This window comes from Rattus norvegicus, chromosome X (assembly GCF_036323735.1).
Source record: "Rattus norvegicus strain BN/NHsdMcwi chromosome X, GRCr8, whole genome shotgun sequence".
Lineage (NCBI taxonomy): Eukaryota > Metazoa > Chordata > Mammalia > Rodentia > Muridae > Rattus > Rattus norvegicus.
The window spans coordinates 5037912-5058875 of NC_086039.1; the positions used below are offsets into that span (position 1 = coordinate 5037912).

The window sequence follows — 20964 nt, forward strand, 5'->3', positions numbered from 1 at the left end:
GTTTTATCTTTAGAAACTTCCATACTGATTTCCTCAGTGACTGCACCAGTTTATACTTCTACTAACAATGGATAAGCCTGTCCTGAGGGATTAGAGGTATGTTTCACCACACACGGTGATGTAAACATTAATAAAAACATTTATAGTCATTTGTGTTTCTTCTTTTGAAAACTGTTGAGATGATTTTTGCTCTAATATTGGCTGATGTAGTGCAAATGTTATCTATACCCAAGTATATTTATGTACTTTCTTACTGTTTCAGTAATCTTTGTACATTGCCCATTGGCTAGTAATGCATGAACTACAACATAAAATTCTTAATATTTGTCTCCACAATGACATATCAGAAACTAGGCTAGTAATCGAAAGCCCTCCCATCCATCTGTTACAGGAGACTTGTGCATCAGGGTCTCTTCCTTCATTTCCAAAGGGTGCATGCCTTTTGTCCTATACCAAAGCTTCCAGGTCCACTCTTGTCTGAGGCAAACTCTGAGCATCCTCTGTTCTGAGGACTTCAGCTTGAGCTACAGTGTGTGAAAAAGCCAGCACACTGAACACCACAATAGCACTCATTGTCACCAAGGCTTTAGGTATGCACTGATTTTTCCTGTCCTCAAAGGCCAATGAAAGCTGAAAGTGTGACACAGAGTACAGATGGGGCAGTGTCCATGAAAGTTAGACCATTGAAAAATGTTTGTCACACCCTTTTGTCCCTGATCTCAGAGCCAGCACTGTCTGAAACAGGACCACCTGCTATACTACCACTCCTGGGCCTACATGTAAGAGTAGGTGCCCCAGAGCATACTTTGTCTGCTCTGCTGAATTACTCAAGTATGCTACCACAGGGTCTTGGGTGTCCAAGGCTAATAGGAAGCTTTATTGCTGGGTGGAGCAAAGAAGAGGAGGATGTGACAGCTTTGAACAGGAGGAGTGGAGTGCCAGAGATCCTGGAAATAGATACATGTTTTTAAAACGTAGGCCAATTTAGTAATTTTTTCATTTCTAGACTTTTTATATTGCTTAAATGGATTTTTGCAGGTCACACTTTTAAAAAATGTCCCATTTCAACTGTGTAGAAAAAGAAAGATATCTCTATCTGGATGGAAACAAAGCTAGACTCTTCCTCGTAATACAAGAGAAATTTCAAATTAGTTGAAGGACTAAATACATGTTTAAAAAACTAGATAAAACTTTAGGAGGGCATTTGTATAACTTTTCATGACAGAAGGAGCATTCCCAGTGACCCAGGCACCATAAAGAGGAAGTTGTTCAACTTAGGCTATTAAAGCTTATGTTGTCAAAAGGCATATTTAAGGACTTATAGAAAAACACCTGAGGATGCAGAACATGTAGATGATAAGGGGAAAATCAGACATTCCCCAAAGATATGATAGATTTATAAAGAATAAAAGAAAATAGCACATCAAAGATATTTATTGTCCCTGGTGACATGTACAGAAAAAGGAAAACATAATTTTCACTCTTCATTTTCATCTCCCTTCTGCCAATTCATTGCCTTTCTGGTTATTTCTTTTAATGTATTGTAAAACTCACAAAACTTTGCATGGATTGATCTTAATGAGAATACGCTCCTAATCTGCATATTCTGAAATTTTTTAATATTTATATAAAAATAGCCCAAACATACTTTAGTGCCTAATTCATCCTCTAGTAGTAATTATGGAGAGTAAATGTAACAACCTTTCTACTTCCCATAAGCCCCTCTTAGGCCAGATGCTGTTTACTTACCAATTAGAGTTCTTTTTAAATTAGAATGTATAGTATTATATATCTTTATGCCACTGTGTGTATGTATATGGTACCTGTGTGTATTTATGCATTTGTATGCATGGCTGGTATTTTGTATGACTCTCCACCTTATTTATTGCCTTGAGACAGAATGTCTCACTGAATTGGAGCTTGCACTTTGTAGTAGGCTAGCTAACCAACCAGTTCTTGGGTTAAGGCTGTTAGTTTTAATTGTCAGTTTGGCACGATATAGAATTATATGAAATAAGGTCTTCTTAACATGTTTATGAAGGATTTTAATTATGTTAGTTGATACATAGGGCCTGTCCATGGGTCAAAGATTGTATAAAACCAGAAAACATAGGGTTGGAGATGTTTCTCAGTGGTGAGAGCACTGGATACCCTTCTAGAAGGCCTGAGTTCAATTCTTAACACCCACAGGACAACTCAACAAACTGTCTTTAGTTCCAGTTTCAGAGGATACAATGTCTTTTTATGGTCTCTGTGGGAACATGGTGCATAGGTATACATGCATGCAAAACACTCAACCACACCTTTTAAAAAGGAGTGGAAAAAATAAGTCAAGTACTAGAATACATGCATTAATTTATGTTGTTTGCTTGACTGTGGATGTTAAGAGACTAGCTGTTTCAAGTTCCTACCTTGATTTACTTGCTATGGTATATTGTAACCTGGAGTTAAAATAAACTTTTTGTCCTCTAAGTTGCTTTTAAAAATTTTTTTCCTCTCCTGTCTCTCCTCCTTCCCTCTCCTTCACTCTCTTCCTTCACTCTTCCCTGTGTGTATGCATAGACATACATGCATACCAGTGTCCAAGTGGAGTTCAGAAGACAACCTGTAGTATCAGTTCTCCCCTTCCTTTCACCATGTGGGTGCTGGGATTGAACTCAGATCTTTGGGTTTGACATCAGGCACCTTTACCCTAGGAACCATCTTGGTGGCTCCCAAATTGCTTTGTTGGGATATTTTATAACAACAACAGAAACAAAACTAAACACTGAGTTACAAGCATGTGAAACCATGATTGACTTTTTATATAGGGCTGAGGACTTTAACTCAGCTTCTCATGCTTGCAAAACAAGTGCTCCTACCCACTGAACCATCTCCCTACCTCTCAGTAGGGCATTCTTTAAGCAAATTTTGTTTCAGTGGATTCTTGTCTCCTTTCATATCCCCCTTGTTTTCCTGCCTCTCAACTCAACATCTTTCACCACTACTCTCCTTTTCATTTTCATGTCCAGTGTGCCACTTGGGGTCATTTTTGTCACAAATAGTACAGGTTATTCTGCTATTATTGAGTTCCAAGGAACATGGGACATTTAGGGCTTTCTTCTCTGCCTTTCGCTACTGCAGATACTATTTTCTTGTATAACTGTATGCACACGCAACTATTTCAATAGGTGGGTACAGTTTAAAATGCAGTTGCTGGTTACTGTAAAACATTTTTTTTTTCTTGAGACTGGGTCTCGCTTTGTCACTCTGGCTGGTCTGGAAATTTATATGAAAAACATTCTGGCTTTGAATTCACAGAGATCCACCTGCCTTTGTCTCCTGAATTCTGGAATTAAAGGCATGCACCCATCCCAACTCAAGCAGCCAGTGTTCCTGGGATGTTTGTGGGAGCTCTTCTCAGCCACCCAGACTTGTGAGCATGGCTCTGATCTGATGAATATCCATCAGGACTCCTCCCTGTCAGTCTTTGCCAGTCTCTATGCTCTCTGCCTGGTTTTCAGACAGAATCTAGCATTTGTGTGCTTGGAACCCATCTATACTTTCTTGCCCAGCCTGGCCTCATCTCATCCCTCTCCTTTCTATAGACAGGAACTTTCAGGACCCCCACCTTTGGTATTTTATATTCTCAGCAAAAAAAATGTAAAGTAATGATTTTCTCTTGATTAAGTTTACTGCGGGCCCTTTCTATCTTAAATTGGGAACCGTTTTTGGAAATTATCCTATCTTGTTCAGTAGAGTGGGTATCAACAGGACTGCTTTTAATCCAGTCAGGTCCTCACCTTGTTCTTGTCTGTCTTACTTTGAGACTCAACACTGTCATCCTTAACATTGCTGCTGTTTCTTTCTGGTTCTTACCAATCTCACTTCATATTTCCTGTTACCTTGTCTTCTCAGCACCTCCTTCCCACAATACTCTAGGCAACTTTATTATAATGATAATAATTATTATTATTATTAATTTTTTCAGAGAGTAAAGGTATGAGATTTAGTCTGTCATTCCAAGGTGTCATCCTTCTATGAACCAAGTCTCAGCTCTGAGCTTCTTTCTTCCTCTATTGGTTAGTTGAAGTAGTTGTTGTTATTTGCACTGGGTTGCTTATAGGGCCTTGGCAACTGTAGATCTCTTAGTTTCTTTCTCTCCTTCCATTTGCAATGCCCTCTTCAAGAGCCCAGCCCAAAGAAGCCTGTTCAAAATCCTCTCATTCTTCAGAGAATGGTCCATGGACCAGAGACCTAAGGCAGAGAAGTAACAAAGTTCCGAGTAACAAACTGAATCAGACTCCCATTTTAACAAGCCCTGAGGAAATATGCAGGCATAAGAAAAACAAGAAGCAGTTCGCTGCTGCCGACCACTGAGCGCTGGACTTGCTTGTGGCCTCCCTGCACTGAGGACAGTAAGTTGCCACCCAAGCACATAGCTAATAGAATGTTGCCCCCAAGAAGATGCCATTCCCAAAAGCAAGAAGGTGAAAGTCTCACACAGGTCCACACAACACAGTACCAGGCTTGGTGCTGACACTGGGCCAGGGCCACATGGGCCAGCTAGGGCTGGGGGAGAGTGTGCTGGAGAGGAAGAAGGCAGCCTTGGTACTCCTTCTACAGGATGTTGTGCAGGCTGAGGCCCAGAGCATGCATACTGTGTGTCTGAGCCAAAGTGGCCAGGTCTATTCCTTTGGCTGCAATGACGAGGGTGCCCTGGGAAGGGACACCTCAGTTGAGGGCTCAGAGATGGTCCCTGGGAAAGTGGAACTGCAAGAGAAAGTCGTGCAAGTGTCAGTGGGGCACACTCACACAGCAGCCCTCACCGAATACAGCTGAGTCTTACTCTGGGGCTCTTTCTGGGACAACAATGGTGTGATCAGGTTGTTGGAGCTCATGAAGAAGAGCATGGTGCCTATTCAAGTGCAGCTGTATACTCAGGTGGTAAAGGTAGCCATGGGGAATGACCACTTGGTGATGCTCACAAGTGATGGAAACCTCAACACCTTGGGTTGTGGGGAGCAAGGTCAGCTGGTCCATGTACCTGAGTTATTTGCCAACTGTGGTGGCTTTCAAGGGTCTTGAATGACTCCTGGTCCCCAGATGTGTGCTGCTGAAGTCCCGGGGAACCTGGGGCCATGTATGGTTCCAGGATGCCTTCTGTGGGGCCTATTTCACTTTTGCCATCTCCTGTGAGGGCCATGTGTATGGTATGACTTTGGCCTCTCCAACTATCACCAGTTCGAAATTCTAGGCACTAGGTCTTTCTTCATTCCTCAAAACTTGACATTATTCAAGAATCCCATCGACTACTCCCAAAACCCGTGGGAGACAGGGCTCACCACCTGGACAGGTGGGCACTCCTGAGACTGCAGAGTGGGAAAGACCACCAATACTGCCCACCCCTGCCCACATCCCTGGACCAAGAGGAAATTGTATACGGCCTCTGGGAACCAGAAGATAGAGGCACTGGAGCTGCAGGTCCCCTGCGCTCCAACACTAACGGGACCTGAAAGGACCAGATCAACAGTTCTCTGCACCGAAATCCCATAGGAGGGAAAACTAAACCTTCAGAGAGGCAGACATGCCTGAGAAGCGAGAAGAGACTACACTCTGCCCACATTTCTGACTTCAGAGGAAAACACCTGAGGACATCTGGGACCCCAGTGCACGGGGGTTCCTGGAAAAGGTGGTGCAGGCCCTCCTGGTTGCCGCCCTCAAAGAGTGCTCAAAAGCAACATGCCACGAGCAAACTTGAGCCGCAGGACCAAAGGTAAGACCAACTTTTCTGCTCCAAGCAACCTGCCTGGTGAACTCAGGATACAGGCCCACAGGAACAGCTGAAGACCAGTAGACAGGAAAACTACACACCCGAAAGCAGAACACTCTGTTCTCATAACTGGCTGAAAGAAAACAGGAAAACTGGTATTCAGCACTCCTGACACACAGGCCTATAGGACAGTCTAGCCACTGTCAGAAATAGCAGAACAAAGTAACACCAGAGATAATCTGATGGTGAGAGGCAAGCTCAGGAACCCAAACAACAGAAACCAGGACTACATGGCATCATCGGAGCCCAATTCTCCCACCAAAGCAAACACTGAATATCCAAACACACCAGAGAAGCAAGATCTAGATTTAAAATCATATTTGATCATGATGCTGGAGGACTTCAAGAAAGACATGAAGAACTCCCTTAGAGAAATGCAGGAAAACATAAATAAACAAGTAGAAGCCTATAGAGAGGAATCACAAAAATCTCTGAAAGAATTCCAGGAAAACACAATCAAACAATTGAAGGAATTAAAAATGGAAATAGAAGCAACGAAGAAAGAACATAGGGAAACAACCATGGATATAGAAAGCCAAAGGAAGAGACAAGGAGCTGTAGATACAAGCATCACCAACAGAATACAAGAGATAGAAGAGAGAATCTCAGGAGCAGAAGATTCCATAGAAATCATCGACACAACTGTCAAAGATAATGTAAAACAGAAAAAGCTACTGGTCGCAAACATACAGGAAATCTAGGACTCAATGAGAAGACAAACCTAAGGATAATAGGTATAGAAGAGAGTGAAGACTACCAGCCCAAAGGACCAGAAACTATCTTCAACAAAATCATAGAAGAAAACTTCCCTAACCTAAATAAAGAGATGCCCATAAGCATACAAGAAGCCTACAGAACTCCACATCGATTGGACCAGAATAGAAAATCCTCCCGTCACATAATAGTCAAAACATCAAATGCACAAAATAAAGAACAAATATTAAAAGCAGTAAGGGGAAAAAGGTCAAGTAACATATAAAGGCAGACCTATCAGAATCACACCAGAATTCTCATCAGAGATTATGAAAGCCAGAAGATCCTGGACAGATATCATACAGACCCTAAGAAAACACAAATGCCAGCCCAGGTTACTGTATCCTGCAAAACTCTCAATTAAAATGAATGGAGAAACCAAGATATTCCATGACAAAACCAAATTTACACAATATCTTTCCACAAATCCAGTGTTACAAAGGATAATAAATGGTAAAGCCCAACATAAGGAGGCAAGCTACACCCTAGAAAAAGCAAGAAACTAATCGCCTTGGCAACAAAACAAAGGGAAGAAAAGCACACAAACATAACCTCGCATCCAAATATGAATATAACAGGAAGCAATAATAACTATTCCTTAATATCTCTCAACATCAATGGTCTCAACTTCTCAATAAAAAGACATAGATTAACAAACTGGATACGCAATGAGGACCCTGCATTCTGCTGCCTACAGGAAACACACCTCAGAGACAAAGACAGACACTATCTCAGAGTGAAAGGCTGGAAAACAACTTTCCAAGCAAATGGTCGGAAGAAGCAAGCTGGAGTAGCCATTCTAATATCGAATAAAATCAATTTTCAACTAAAAGCCATCAAAAAAGATAAGGAAAGACACTCCATATTCATCAAAGGAAAAATCCACCAAGATGAACTCTCAATCCTAAATATCTATGCACCAAATACAAGGGCACCTACATACATAAAAGAAACCTTACTAAAGTTCAAAACACACATTGCACCTCACACAAGAATAGTAGGAGATTTAAAACCCAACGCTCATTAATGGACAGATCATGGAAACAGAAATTAAACAGAGACGAAGACAGAGTAAGAGAAGTCATGAACCAAATGGCCTTAACAGATATTTATAGAACATTCTATCCTAAAGCAAAAGGATATACATTCTTCTCACCACCTCATGGAACTTTCTCCAAAATTGACCATATAATTGGTTATAAAATAGGCCTCAACAGATACAGAAAGTTCGAAATAATCCCATGCATCCTATCAGACCACCACAGGCTAAAGCTGGTCTTCAATAACAATAAGGGAGGAACGCCCACATATATATGGAAGTTGAACAATGCTCTACTCAATGAGAAAATGGTATCTGGTCAAGAAAGAAATAAAGAAAGCAATTAAAGACTTGTTAGAATTTAATGAAAATGAAGGTACAACATGCCCAAACTTATGGGACACAAGGAAAGCTGTGCTAAGAGGAAAACTCATAGCTCTGAGTGCCTGCAAAGAGAAACAGGACAGAGCATATATCAGCAACTTGAGAGCACACCTAAAAGCTCTAGAACAAAAAGAAGCAAATACACATAGGAGGAGTAGAAGGCAGGGGATATTCAAACTCAGAGCTAAAGTCAACTAAGTAGAAACAAAAAGGATGATAGAAAGAATCAACAGAACCAAAAGTTGGTTCTTTGAGAAAATCAACAAGATAGATAAACCCTTAGCCAGCCTAACAAGAGGACACAGAGAGTGTGTCGAAATTAACAAAATCAGTAATGAAAAGGGAGGCATAAGTACAGAATCTGAGGAAATTCAAAAAATCATCAGATCCTACTACAAAAGCCTATATTCAACAAAACATGAAAATCTACAGGAAATGGACAATTTCCTAGACAGATACCAGGTACCGAAGTTAAATCAGGAGCAGAAAAAAAACCATTTAAAAAACCCCATAATTCCTAAAGAAATAGAAGCAGTCACTAAAGGTCTCCAAACCAAAAAGAGCCCAGGGCCAGACGGGTTTAGTGCAGAATTCTATCAGACCGTCATAGAAGACCTCATATCAGTACTATCCAAACTATTCCACAAAATTGAAACAGATCGAGTTGAAACAGATCGAGCACTACCGAATTCCTTGTATGAAGCCACAATTACTCTTATACCTAAACCACACAAAGACCCAACAAAGAAAGAGAATTTCAGACCAATTTCCCTTGTGAATGTCGATGCAAAAATACTCAATAAAATTCTGGCAAACTGAATCCAAGAGCACACCAAAAGAATCATCCACCATGATCAAGTAGGTTTCATCCCAGGCATGCAGGGGAGGTTTAATATACGGAAAAACATCAACGTGATCCATCATATAAACAAACTGAAAGAACAAAACCACATGATCATTTCATTAGATGCTGAGAAAGCATTTGACAAAATTCAACACCCCTTCATGATAAAAGTCCTGGAAAGAATAGGAATTCAAGGCCCATACCTAAATATAGTAAAAGCCATATACAGCAAACCAGTTGCTAACATTAAACTAAATGGAGAGAAACTTGAAGCAATCCCACTAAAATCAGGGACTAGACAAGGCTGCCCACTCTCTCCCTACTTATTAAATATAATTCTTGAAGTTTTATCCAGAGCAGTCAGACAACAACAAGAGATCAAGGGGTACCGATTGGAAAAGAAGAAGTTAAAATATCACTATTTGCAGATGATATGATAGTATACTTAAGCAATACCAAAAGTTCCACTAGAGAAGTACTAAACCTGATAAACACCTTCAGCAAAGTGGCTGGGTATAAAATTACCTCAAACAAATCAGTAGACTTCCTCTACACATAAGAGAAAGAAGTCGAGAAAGAAATTAGGTAAATGACACCCTTCATAAAAGTCCCAAATAATATAAAATACCTCGGTGTGATTTTAACCAAGCAAGTAAAAGATCTGTACAATAAGAACTTCAAGACTCTGAAGAAAGAAATTGAAGAAGACCTCAGAAGATGGAAAGATCTCCCATGCTCATGGATTGGCAGGATTAACATAGTAAAAATGGTCATTTTACCAAAAGCGATCTACAGATTCAGTGCAATCCCCATCAAAATACCAATCCAATTCTTCAAAGAGTTAGACAGAACAATTTGCAAATTCACCTGGAATAACAAAAAACCCAGCATAGCTAAAACTATCCTCAACAATAAAAGGACTTCCAGGGCAATCACTATCCCTGAACTCAAGCAGTATTACAGAGTAATAGTGATAAAACCTGCATGCTTTTGGTACAGAGACAGATAGATAGACCAATGGAATAGAATTGAAGACCCAGAAATGAACCCACACACCTATGGTCACTTGAATTTTGACAAAGGAGCCAAAACCATCCAAGGGAAAAAAGATAGTATTTTCAGGAAATGGTGCTGGTTCAATGGAGGTCAGCATGTAGAAGAAGGCAGATTGATCTATGCTTATCACCCTGTACAAAGCTTAAGTCCAAGTGGATCAAGGACCTCCACATCAAACCAGATACACTCAAACTAATAGAAGAAAAAGTGGGGAAGCAACTCGAACACATGGGCACTGGAAAAAATTTCCTGAACAAAACACCAATGGCTTTTGCTCTAAGATCAATAATCGACAAATGGGATATCATGAAACTGCAAAGCTTCTGTAAGGCAAAGGACACTGTGGTTAGGACAAAACGGCAACCAACAGATTGGGAAAAGATCTTTACCAATCCTACAAGTGATAGAGGGCTTATATCCAAAATATACAAAGAACTCAAGAAGTTAGACCGCAGGTAGACAAATAACCCTATTAAAAAATGGGGTTCAGAGCTAAACAAAGAATTCACAGCTGAGGAATGCTGAATGGGTGAGAAACACCTAAAGAAATGTTCAACATCTTTAGTCATAAGGGAAATGCAAATCAAAACAACCCTGAGATTTCACCTCACACCAGTGAGAATGGCTAAGATCAAAAACTCAGGTGACAGCAGATGCTGGCGAGGATGTGGAGAAAGAGGAACACTCCTCCATTGTTGGTGGGATTGCAGACTGGTAAAACCATTCTGGAAATCAGTCTGGAGGTTCCTCAGAAAATTGGACATTGAACTGCCTGAGGATCCAGCTATACCTCTCTTGGGCATATACCCAAAAGATGCCTCAACATATAAAAGAGACACGTGCTCCACTATGTTCATCGCAGCCTTATTTATAATAGCCAGAAGCTGGAAAGAACCCAGATGCCCTTCAACAGAGGAATGGATACAGAAAATGTGGTACATCTACACAATGGAATATTACTCAGCTATCAAAAACAACGAGTTTATGAAATTCGTAGGCAAATGGTTGGAACTGGAAAATATCATCCTGAGTGAGCTAACCCAATCACAGAAAGACATACATGGTATGCACTCATTGATAAGTGGCTATTGGCCCAAATGCTTGAATTACCCTAGATCCCTAGAACAAACGAAACTCAAGACGGATGATCAAAATGTGAATGCTTCACTCCTTCTTTAAATGAGGAAAAAGAATACCCTTGGCAGGGAAGGGAGAGGCAAAGATTAAAACAGAGACTGAAGGAACACCCATTCAGAGCCTGCCCCACATGTGGCCCATACATATACAGCCACCCAATTGGACAAGATGGATGAAGCAAAGAAGTGCAGACCGACAGGAGCCAGATGTAGATCGCTCCTGAGAGACACAGCCAGAATACAGCAAATACAGAGGCGAATGCCAGCAGCAAACCACTGAACTGAGAATAGGTCCCCCGTTGAAAGAATCAGAGAAAGAACTGGAAGAGCTTGAAGGGGCTCGAGACCCCAAAAGTACAACAATGTCAAGCAACCAGAGCTTCCAGGGACTAAGCCACTACCTAAATACTATACATGGACTGACCCTGGACTCTGACCCCATAGGTAGCAATGAATATCCTAGTAAGAGCACCAGTGGAAGGGGAAGCCCTGGGTCCTGCTAAGACTGAACCCCCAGTGAACTAGACTATGGGGGGAGGGCGGCAATGGGGGGAGGGTTGGGAGGGGAACACCCATAAGGAAGGGGAGGGGTGAGGGGGATGTTTGCCCGGAAACCGGGAAAGGGAATAACACTTGAAATGTATATAAGAAATACTCAAGTTAATAAAAAATAAAAAAAAAAGTGGGGAAGCAACTCGAACACATGGGCACTGGAAAAAAATTCCTGAACAAAACACCAATGGCTTTTGCTCTAAGATCAATAATCGACAAATGGGATATCATGAAACTGCAAAGCTTCTGTAAGGCAAAGGACACTGTGGTTAGGACAAAACGGCAACCAACAAATTGGGAAAAGATCTTCACCAATCCTACAACAGATAGAGGCCTTATATCCAAAATATACAAAGAACTCAAGAAGTTAGACCACAGGGAGACAAATAACCCTATTAAAAATGGGGTTCAGAGCTAAACAAAGAATTCACAGCTGAGGAATGCCGAATGGCTGAGAAACACCTAAAGAAATGTTCAACATCTTTAGTCATAAGGGAAATGCAAATCAAAACAACCCTGAGATTTCACCTCACACCAGTGAGAATGGCTAAGATCAAAAACTCAGGTGACAGCAGATGCTGGCAAGGATGTGGAGAAAGAGGAACACTCCTCCATTGTTGGTGGGATTGCAGACTGGTACAGCCATTCTGGATATCAGTCTGGTGGTTCCTCACAAAATTGGACATTGAACTGCCTGAGGACACAGCTCTACCTCTCTTGGGCCTATACCCAAAAGATGCCCCAACATATAACAAAGACATGTGCTCCACTATGTTCATAGCAGCCTTATTTATAATATCCAGAAGCTGGAAAGAACCCAGATGCCCTTCAACAGAGGAATGGATACAGAAAATGTGGTACATCTACACAATGTAATATTACTCAGCTATCAAAAACAATGACTTTATGAAAGTCATAGGCAAATGAATGGAACTGGAAAATATCATCCTGAGTGAGGTAACCCAATCACAGAAAAACACACATGGTATGCACTCATTGATAAGTTTGTATTAGCCCAATGTTCACATTACCCTAAATGCCTAGAACACATGAAACTCAAGACGGATGACCAAAATGTGAATGCTTCATTCATTCTTTGAATGGGGAACACCTTTGGGAGGGAATATGGACGCAAAGTTTAGAGCAGAGGCTGATGGAATGCCCATTCACAGGCTGCCCCACATGTGGTCCATACATATACAGCCACCAAACTAGATAAGATGGATGAAGCAAAACAGTGCAGGCTGACAGGAACCGGATGTAGATCTCTCCTGAGAGACACAGCCAGAATGCACCAAATACATAGGCGAATGTCAGCAGCATACTGCTGAACTGAGAATGGGCCGCTGCTGAAGGATTCAGAGAAAGGCCTGAAAGAGCTTGAAGGGGATTGCGACCCCATATGGGGAGCAGTGTCAACCAACCAGAGCTTCCAGGGACTAAGCCACTACCCAAAGAGTGACCCTGCACTCCAACTGCATAGGTAGCAATGAATATCCTAGTAAGAGCACCAGTGGAAGGGGAAGCCCTTGGTCCTGGCAAGACTGAATCCCCAGTGAATGTGATTGTTGGGGGGAGGGGAACACTCAAGTAGATGGGGAGGGGGGAGGGATTAGGGGGATGTTGTCCTGGAAACCGGGAAAGAGAATAACAATTGAAATGTAAATAAGAAATACCTAATTCTGTAAAGACGGAGGGGAAAAAAAGGAGATTCTTTAAAAATGGACATTGGCGAAAATACAATAGCCAAAACTTTATAGCAGCTGTTCTCAACATTTGGGTTGCAACCCCTCTTGGGGGTAGAGTAAGTCTTTCACAGGGGTTACCTAAGACCATTAGAAAAAACAGATATGTACAGTATGATTCATAGCAGTAGCAAAATTACAGTTATGAAATAGCAATGAAAATAATTTTATGATTAGAGGATCACTACAACATGCAGAACTGCATTAAAGGTTCACAACATTAGGAAGGTACGAACCACTGATTTATAAGGTTTGAAACAAACTGCCCACAGTATAAAATAAGATTACCATATTTAATGACAAGTCAAGAGACTATCCAAAGAGAGTGTGAAGTGGAAACTTCTAGTTCATTGGAAAGTTAGTTATGTCAAATGACGTTTTGCTGGGGCACACAGGTGCAAGGATGTCTTGCTAAAGCAAAATTGTGAGTAACTATTTTCTTGAAGCAGAAATAGGTGAAATGATGCTTTGCTATAGCAGACACTTGAAAGTACCAGTGATGGAATATAAATATGACCCCACAGACAGTGGGAGACTAGCACTAAGCATTGGTTTGTTTCACCTTGCTATTTTTCGGTAAAGTCACACATGTATTGGTTCACTTTACTTAGCATTGTTGAGCTAACTTGTGATAACTCAGACGTTGAAAGAAACTCACCAACAACTGCTTGTAGTGTTCCTGCAGGAGCTTGCTGCTTTAGTAGCCTTGCTTCAGGCCAGTTTAGGAGCCTGGCAGTTTCTTCAGGACTGAACTACAGCTGGCTGGTGTCTGACTATATGGAGGACTGGTCTGCAGCTGCTGAGTCGGATTTGGTGTTTGGTATGGGACTGAACTGCTGCTAAAGAAGATCAAACTTCCCCCAAAGAATTATTCCTGAACAGGTTCACTTCTGCCATATCCTAATAACTTTTCTCTTCTACTACCTCTGCTGGGTGGTGGCCCAGAGGAGAGATCGAACCCTTGTTAAAAGTACATTGCAAAAAATTATGCTCACAAAGGGGGAAGATGCAAACTATGAAGTTCATGCTCCAATGACAAGAAAGGAGGGTTCCTTGAGACTGGGAAGTTGAAGGCATTGTGAGGAGCTGTGGGCAGATAAGACAGTGTATTGACTACAGGCAAAGGCCATTAGGAAGGCAATTGACAACAGACACCCAGGTACAGTGCAGCACACAGGAGCTGCATACAGGTAGGCACAGGCAACCAGACCACATGGAAATAGGTACACAAACGTGCAAGGCAGATGCACATAGGTAGAAAAGCACTGGCTTCTGGCCTCAAGGACATATTTATATAAACCCCTAAAACAGTGGCATTAATAGTTATCTAACAGATTGCCTCACTGTTTACTTTGGAGTTCTTGGGATATCCAGTGTCAGACATTATCTGCTGACTGATATCCCATCTCAGCAATATCCAGTGTCAGTCATGTTTAGTTCACTCATACTAGATGTCCACACTAGTGCCATGTTGTCTAAATATCTGAGATACCATTTAAAAAAAGTTTTGTCATAGCATACATGTGTGTCCAGCTCTTGGGAAACTGAGACAAGAAGATCTTGAGTTGGAGGCCAGAGTTGGCTACATAAAAGTTTGAGATCAGTTTGGGCTATATAAAAAGAATATCTTGTGGAGAGAGGGTGAAGTCTTGAAAGAACATATGTTGTTGGCATGAACACAGTCATGTCAAGGACCTTAAGGCCTCAGACCTGTGGGAATGTCAAAAGCTTTTTCTGGTCAGTATCAGGGAAATATCAAAGTTTTTCCATGGACAGTGTTTAGGAAAGTGTCAATCACAACTTTCTCCCAGATTACTGCAACTCAGAACTAACTTTTACCAAGATTGTTCATCTGTATACAATAAATGCACCTCCTCAATTGAGACGTATAAACTAAGTTTCCTGGCTACTGTTGGTGTATCCCCATCAAAGCATATCTCAGATTTCTTTTGTACATATGCATAAGTTTGTCCTTTCTTGCCTTGCCATTCCAGTCAGGTCAACCCCAGAGACATGGAGGTCACTAACTTATCTTTGAAAAAGGAAAGTGGAAGGAATCAAGCTGTGATATCAAGAAGATCCGGAATTTCCAAGTACAAAGCATAATGTGTCAAATTTAATTTGTCACCAGAAGGAAGTAACCAGGTGCAAAGTTAACTACTTGCTATAAACAATTGGCAAGGGTAGCTAGAGATATTTGTGGTAACCATTTTCTATATTAAGCAAAAGTAGTGTAGGGTTATAAAACTGAAAAGGAAACAAGTGGTGTGAGCTCTTAGTTTGCCCTGGTTTTAGGCCTAGAGGTATTTTACAAACTGATGGTGTCTCAGAGTTGAGGAGAACTCACCTCAGTGAGGCTGAGATAGCTAGAAGTTTCAGGACATTGTGCTTCTTTTGTGCCCATCCATGAACCCCAAAAGACCATTAAGCTTCTGACTCTGAGGCAATCACACTAGGGCCTTTTTATTTAAGCTCGAGCTTGGACCACACCACTTCTCCTGATGCAGCAGGACAGAAAGCTGAAGCCACGATCCCAGTTTCAAACAAGCATTTATAGAGGCAAGCAAAGAAGCAAGGGGGTTTCTAGCCAGGCACATCTGATTGGGGGCTTTTATGAAATTTTCTTGCCCTTTAAGATAATTGGCTGGTGCTAGGAGCCAAACCATAAACTTAACTTCTGCTTTCCTCCTGATTGGTGGTTGTGAGGAGGTGAAGTGTCAGGGCCAGGCTTGTAACCTGGAAACTAGTGCTAGGTGCGGGTTTGTTGGGGGCTAACTTGGAAACTGGTGCTAGGGTCCAGCTTTCTGGTTAACTTGAATTCAAATGTAGCTCAGATTCTCTAAGATGAAGTCTGAATCCAAGATCTGGTCTCTCACCACAAGGTAGGAATCTGTTGTCAAAAAAAGAACAATACAAGTCTACATAGGATTTCTTGAGCCTCTATCTGAAGATGTGCAGAGTGAAGTTCCACTAGGCCTAGACAGGGGTAATTACAGAAACTGGGTGCTGAAGAGTTTCCCAGAGGCCTCTGGGACTAGAATGTGTGTCTGAGTGGACAATTCTTGTTAATCACTCCAAACAATGGGGATTTTAGGTCAAGACATCTTAGCAGAGACTATAGATTATTTTTGGTATGAAGAGTAACATCAACCTTAACAAAGCTAAATCAAGCCTTGTGGGAATGAAGTTCATCCATAGCCTCCATAGCTGCTTACTAGAGTGAAATACAACCTCCTTTAAAAGAATAAAAGAAATCCAGCAAGCAGCAATGTAGCTTCAGATCCAATATTAAGGTATAAAGAGATATGAAAATGATACATGTCTATGAATTCAGATAACCATAACAGAGCAGATTTTATTGTTTGAATTTAAATACTCATCAAAGGTCTATATGCTAAAGCAGCCTATGACAGACAATATTAGTATGTAGCTGACCCTTTAGGAAGTCAGCCTATTGTGGAAATCTTTCTGGAATAAGCACTCTCACAGCAAAAAAGAGAAGCTATCTTCACCAGCGGAAAAAAGAGAGGAGAGTTCTGTCAAGACCTTGATCTTTGGTACAGTTTGCACTTTAATTTTATACTCTGAATCCATAATGTGAAGTGAGCAAACAAGTAAAACTTTACAGAAGCTTTTGTGGCACGTTTAAAGGCATATGTTACAGTTGATAGGTATCAACTTTTTGGTCTGGTTGTTAAGGACAATGACCCATCATTTTAGTTGTTCCTTCAGATAATTCTGTTCAAGTTACCAAATGAAGACATGGTTGGAAGTGAACAGTACAAGCAGTGCTTTAACTCAATAAATCGGCATTGAACAATTGGTCTTTTCTACATTATTCAACTTCAGGTTCTCATGGAAGAGAGTTAGTATGGTGCAGAAATTAACAAGCTGAAGGCACAGGGGGAAGTACTTGCCAGAACAGAATTCATATGACAGTTTTAATAAATAATATACACTGTAGGAGAGACAAACATAACAGGTGCATTCAGAGACAGATGCATGGTGGGGAAGAGGCTGAATTATACATCTGAGAGGAACTTGGGTCCTTTTATAGCAGTTGTGAAGTTATTTTGACTTGTCTCAAGGGCCACTTGTATGGGATAGTATTTGAGTAGATTGGCAGCTCAGCATCTTATTACATTGTCAATTTTCTAACATCATTTTTTTCTTCCTGACACTGGCTATTTGGAGTGACATACTATGGGTCATTAGGCTCTAATTGTTTGTATAAGGTGCAACCAGGCTGTAAGTAGACAGAAGATGATTGCAAAAGTGTGGGGAATTTGCTTTTATTTTTGCCTTTCCCCTTTATACTCAGATCGCTTCAGGGCATGGGATTAAGGGAAATATTGGGACCCAAGCTTTCCTTTTTATTTCTATGATTTTATTTTTATTCACCTCACATCCTAATAGCAGCTCCTTCCTCTTCTCCTCCCAGTCCTGCCCTTACAAATCCCTTCCCTCATTATTTGCTCCTCAGAGAAGGGGAAGCTTCCCTTGGGTACCACCCTGCCCTGAGACATCTAGTTCCAGAAGGACTAATCACATTTACACAATGAAATATTGTGCAGCTATTAAAAACAAGAGCATCATAAAATTTGCAGGCAAATGAATGGAACTTGAGAATATCATCCTAAGTGAGATAACCCAGACCTAGAAAGACACATATGGTATGTACTCATATATGTACTCATAAATGGAATTACTCACAGAGTACAGGATAGCCATGCTATAATCCACAAAGCTAAAGAAACTGGGTAATAAGGAGATCCCAAAGGAGGATTGTGAATCTCACTTAGAAGGGGACAAATACACTTCATAGGTGCATGGAGAAAAGGAACTGGGTGGAAGAAGGGGTGAGGGGTGGTGTAGGGACAGAGAGCTTTGATTTTCCTATTTGCTTCCTTGTTGCAATGAGAATAGGTTTTCTTCTGCCATGTGTTTTGCCGTGGTTGTCATAAGACCAGAACAGTGGGGCCTGGTGACTATAGAGTAAAATACCAGAAATTGTGATCTGAAATAAGTCTTTCTTCTAAGTTGATTTTCTGAGATATTGTAATCACAGTGATTAACATGGCTAGTCTTAAATTGTCAATTTATCTAGACTTACCTGGGGGGTGGGAGGTGGGAATATATTGTGTAGGCAAATTGTAATGGGATAATCTACCTACTGTGGGTGGCACAATTCCCTGGGCTGGGATACCAGATTATATTTTATCCTTTTGGGGAAAGAGAGCTGAGCATAAGTACTCATTCATTATAGGCAGATAATATTAACTTTTCTTCCTGAGGCAATAGATGGCAGCGAAGCAAACAGCTTAACCAAAATGTTGGGGGCATGGGGGAGCGGGTAGGCAAGGGAAGGTTTGTAAATGAAGCACTTCAAAGAATAAAGGTTTTAAAGACTCTCAACTATTGCTGGTGAAACAGACCTGAACCATTGTGAGGACAGTGCTCATGCACCAGAAGGACCTACTTTCTCACATTTGGCTGACCTTGAGTCTCTGTACAAGCAGGATGTAAAGCTAAGAAGAATTGTGAATTGTCTGGTTTGAGGACTCAGAGGTTTCAATTCCCACATATTTCAGAGAATTTGTTTCTAAGAACTAGAAGACTGCTACACTAATTGGACAGACTTCAGTGACTACACACAACAAAGAAAACTAATGTACAATAATGTAGGTCTTAGTCAATGTTCTACTGCTGTTAAGAGACATCATGACTTTCTTATAAAGGAAAACATTTAGTTGGAGCTGTTTTACAGTTCAGAGGTTCATTATCATCATGATGGGGAGCATGGTGGCGCACAGAAGGTAGAGGAGCTGAGAATTCTCATCCACAACAGCAGGTAACAGGGAAAGAGCAACACCACTGGGCCTGGCTTCCGCATTTGAAACCCCAAAGTCTACCTGCAGCGACACATTTCCTCCAACAAGCCTGCTCCTACTGTAGCAACAAGGCCACACCTCCTAATCCTTTCAAATAGTGCAATTCCCTAGTGACCAAACATTCAAATCTATGAGCCTATGGAGGCCACTCTTATTCAAAGCACTACAGTGTAGTACCAGATTGACTTATTATTTGAAATTGAATATAGCTAAATATGTTACCACAACAAAGACAAGTGATGTGATCGTCTCAGTGATCACAAGACAGTTACTTGCCAGAAATATAATTATGGGGAGTGTTACAATTAGGCTATGCCCTCCTCTAATTTACTTCATATTGTATAAAACAGTCATTTTTTCAGGCTTTGCACTGTGCAAGGGAGACTCTACTTTAAGAACAGCTTTTGACTACATTTTGGGGCTACAAAAATGACTGCAGCCCCTGGTTCGACCAAGAAATGGTATTATTTGTCAGGCACCACCTATTTAGCTAAGTTTATTTGTCATTGAAGAAGTAGAGCCACTCTATATATTTATTTTGTGATTTGAAACTGTGGAGGTGCATGAGTATATTAAAATTCTATTAAACATAAACAGGACGGAGAACTTATCAGACATACCAGACCAAGGAAAGAATGGAACTCCTTCATCTGGAGCCCATAAAGTGATGGACACCTGACACTGTGTTGGCATGGCTCCCACACCAACCTATCATCTGATACCTGGTATGTAAGGAAGAACTGAGGATCTCCTTACTGTTCCTGGAGCTTCTGCTTGACTATGCTCCCTGCAGTTGACACTGCCTATTGTACCCCTTGCCTGTGCACCTATTTGCCTATGTGGACCTGGATCTTATCAGCCTTTCCCTGCCCCTCACCCATTTCCTACTTCTGACGGATCCAACCTTTCACCTGGCAGCTGAACTATCATCTTTACTCTCAAACCTGACTCCAGCAGCTCCAGCAGCAGTTCCCTTGAGGCACTGTCTGTTTCATTATCCCTACAGACTCCTTCTTAGTCCAACTTTACTGCAACCCCCTTCATTCATATCCATTCTGTAACTATTATGCATGCATACAGATGTATTTACTGCACTGTGTGATTGGGTTAATATTAGTAATTAAGATGGGAATAATGAACCTGCATTTGCCTCAGCCTAGCTACTAGGGTAGGAAGGTTATATGACAAATTGCTGTCAAGAAAACCTCCAAACATTGTGAATTTATAAATTCAATAAATTATGACACTGTGGAAAGTCACACATGTACTTGTGTTTTTATCATAGAATATTCATGGCACGAGGAAAAAAAATCTTCTCAGCAAACCAGTAATAAAAGGAACTTCCTCTGTCTTCTAAGGGGCATTTTCACAAAGCTGTGGCTAATATCTTATTAAATCATAAATGCCTAAACATTTTCTCTGGAACTCAATTCTTTCTGTAACTACATCCCTAGGAGTAAGACTGATGGGCAGAATAAGGCAGCTGGTTAATACTCTAATGAGAAAGGAGAAAAAGTTAGAGAATCTTAAGTCTGAAGTGAATTGAAGAGAACTATTTATTTATTTATTTATTTATTTATGTATGTATGTATTTATTTATTTATTTATTTATTTATTTATATACTCCAGATTTTATTCCCCTTCCTGTCCATCCTCTGACTGCTCCAAATCCCATACCTCCTCCCCACCCTCCCTGTCTCCACAAGGATATATCCACCCCACCCACCCATCAGACCTCTAAACTTCCTAGGG

General features: G+C 41.0%; 1 pseudogene; it reads left to right on the top strand.

Moving 5' to 3' along the window:
* Positions 1-1680: 1680 nt before the first annotated feature.
* On the top strand, positions 1681-15427 carry Rcc1-ps1 (regulator of chromosome condensation 1, pseudogene 1; annotated as a pseudogene).
* Positions 15428-20964: the final 5537 nt, after the last annotated feature.